The sequence below is a fragment of the Moschus berezovskii genome, chromosome 8, assembly GCF_049115385.1.
Source record: "Moschus berezovskii isolate FMDL1 chromosome 8, NW_MosBer_1.0, whole genome shotgun sequence".
NCBI lineage: Eukaryota > Metazoa > Chordata > Mammalia > Artiodactyla > Moschidae > Moschus > Moschus berezovskii.
Genome location: NC_142467.1, coordinates 112,298,692 through 112,302,162, shown reverse-complemented (window position 1 = coordinate 112,302,162; position 3,471 = coordinate 112,298,692). Strand labels below are relative to the sequence as shown.

Sequence of the window (3,471 nt, the reverse complement as noted above, 5' to 3'; positions counted from 1 at the left end):
TTAATATGTTGCTCCCTTTTTCTGTAAAATTTCATTATAGGAGAGTCTTTACACACCATGTCCAAACTTCTACTTGAGTTATGAATTCCTTAAAAAAATATTCCCATAATTTCTTCTTTAACCTCTGTAATTCCAGACATGAAAGCCAGATATTATCTAGATGTTGTTTGCTGCAATTCTATTTTTGGCTATCAATTGATGGGATCAGATTTTCTTTCTTTTTCATATCACTTACATTAGATCCAATAAAATGGACCAATATGCAAATCATATCAGTCTTTAGATAATGTAACAAATAGCTGTCATATGAATGAAGATGGATTAATTAGATAATATGTTACATCACAATCCATTGATGTCCTATATTTTTTAGACTTTAATTTTCAGACAGTGCTTTGATCAAGCTGCTTTTTATAGGCAACAGTTCCAAAAGAGTTTGATAAAATGATAAAATATGCTAGGATTAGAAACCTATAAGTCTTTTATCTAAAATAAGAATTCTTTGCAGTATTTTTCCACCATGAGAATTTTTCCTAATATGCCATACATGTATGTGAGCTCAATCATGTTTGACTCTTTGCAACACTATAGACTATAGCCTGCCAGACTCCTCTTTTCACAGGATTCTCCAAGAAAAAATATTGGAGAGGGTTATGATTTCTTCCTCCGGGGTGGAATTCCTGACCCAAGGATCAAACCCATGTCTCCTGCATCTCCTACATCGGCAGGCAGATTCTTTACAACTGAGACATCTGGGAAGCCCAATATGCCATAAAGTCTCACAAACAACATTTTGAATAACAGAGTAAGTTCTTCGACTTTACTTCCATTCTGAAATACATTCCCATAAGGATATTTTAGAATGGCAACTAGAAAATTTAAGACAATCATTGGCTTTTAGCTTTTAAAATTTTAAAGGATAATTAACAGTCTTTCCGTAGATTATGGTCCTTCAAATATATGACCATATCTTCACTTTCTCAACAAACTGATTCAGTGCTTAACCTTCAGGAAACAAGAACAAAGGTAAATGTCAATAACTTATAGCTGTTTATTTCTAATGTAATTATTATGCATGTCTTAATGGATCCATTATTAGTGTCCACAACTAATTCACATACATTCCCCCCTGCAAATACTGTTGTATACATGTGTAAACAATATGTATATTCAATTATGCTTTAAATATATATATGGATGCATGAACGTACATGTATTTACATAGGCTTCCCAGGTGGCACTAGTGGTAAAGAACCCACCTGCCAATGCAGGAAACATGAGACATGGAGTTTGATTACTGGATTGAGAAGATGCCCTAGAGGAGGGCATGGCAACCCACTCCAGTATTCTTGCTTGGAGAATCCCATGGACAGAAGAGCCTGGATGTCTACAATCCACTGTGTTGCAAAGAATCAGGCATAACTGAAACAGAAGTAACAACATACAAACACGCACACAAATATTAACATACATATATATATATATATGATTTATGAGCATTCTTTGCTAAAGGATTAAGCATCCCATCTCTGTTATCCAAACACTGATTATTGTCTGGTGACATAAAATTGTAAAATAAGCAAATATGTAAATAAATCAAAACTAGCAAACAACATTTTAAGTGTTTGTTAGTGCTAATTATATCACAGTTACACAAAATTAACTGAGGGTTTAGTATATACCATATATATTTGTGTGTATATATATATGCACATCTATATGCATATGGGCTTCCCTGGTAGCTCAGCTGGTAAAGAATCTGCCTGCAACTGCGGGAGACCCCGGTTTGATTCCTGCATCAGGAAGTTCCCCTGGAGTGGGGATAGGCTACCCCTCCCCCCCCACCTGAGTATTCTTGTGCTTCCCTGGAGGCTCAGATGGTAAAGAATCTGCCTGCAATGTGGGACACCTGGATTTGATCCTAGGTTGGGAAGATCCCCTAGAGGAGAGCATGGCAATCCACTCCAGTATTCTTGACTGGAGAATCCCCATGGGCAGAGGAGCCTGGTGGGCTACAGTCCATGGGGTAGCAAAGAATCAGGCACAACACAGTGCACATGTGTATACACATACATATATATGTGTGTGTGTGTGTATATATATATATATATATATATATATATCTTTTGCAATAGTTCTAGACATTTTGCTTTTGGATTTACAGCCCTCAATTTTTATTTCATGATGATTTTAAGTCTTATTATGAATTACTTGACTTTGTTTCCTTAATGTTTAATATTAACACTAACAACTTTTAGTATAGAATCTACAAGATGTACTATAACATATAAAGGAAATAAGTGTTGAAAATGCTTAGTAAATGCATAATAACTCTTAGGGAAATTGAAATAATATTTGAATGAAAAAGTGAAACAAAAATTAACTTAATTAGAAAAGTCCAAAGTTTTTTAAAAACAGTGGTACATTTAAATTCTGGACACACACTAAGCAGACTTGTGAGGGGAACTGTAATATATTTTAGGATTGAGGTTTAATCTAAATACTTCTTTATTTAGGAATCTGAGAAATTTATGTTTCTCATGTGTTATGTCATATACTTTTTAAATTAAACAAATACTATATATGTGTGTGGGTGTGTACACATGCATGTGATATAGATATTTAAAAATGCAAAAAGGACAAAAGGACATTTTGTCTTGATCTAGAGAGTAGGAAGAACTTGGCCTGAAATACATGAAGAGCTGAAATACATTCCAGAGTTCCCTGGAAGATTGCCACAGCAGTTAGGTGAACGGTGCAGGTGGAAAAAGCTTTGAATTTCCCCTCAGCAGAGTGGATCTTCAAGAATGAAAGGATGATATAACAATAAGAGACAAGGACTCCCGAAATGGTACTCAGTTCAGTGAAGCCAAAAACGGTGAATATCACTAATTCATTGATATCTGAACAAGATAGAAATAGGAGAGGAGGAACATCACACAAAAAATGGTTAATCACAATTGACCCACAGAAACATAAGCAGAATGATAATGTCCTGTGTATCAGAGCATCTGCCATTCCCACCAGCTAAACCCAAGCCTTGGAGCACACCCCGCTGGACATGCTGACAGCATACAGCGAGGGGCTGCTGACGGCCTTGTACCGGTCATAGGCCATCACGGCCAGCAGGAGACACTCAGAATCCGCAAAGGTACAGAATACCAAGAATTGCAGATCACAGCCATAGGAGGGGATTACTTTGTTCTTGGAAAATAGGTCCACGATCATCTTGGGATAAACTGCAGTGGAATAGCAGAGGACACAGAAGGAGAGGTGACCAAGGCAAAAGTACACGGGTGTGTGCAGCTGAGGATCCATCTTAATTAAGAATTTCATCCCAAGATTTGCCAAGTGGCCACTGAGATAAACAGTTAGAACCATGGTAAATATGGTCACTTTGTCCTTGGTGTTATCAGTAATTCCCAAGAAAATGAATCCAGTCATGGAGGAGCAACTCCCTCCATCCATTTT

General features: G+C 36.6%; 1 pseudogene; it reads right to left on the bottom strand.

Moving 5' to 3' along the window:
• Window positions 1-1,412: 1,412 nt before the first annotated feature.
• Window positions 1,413-3,471, bottom strand: LOC148777212 (olfactory receptor 5W2-like; annotated as a pseudogene).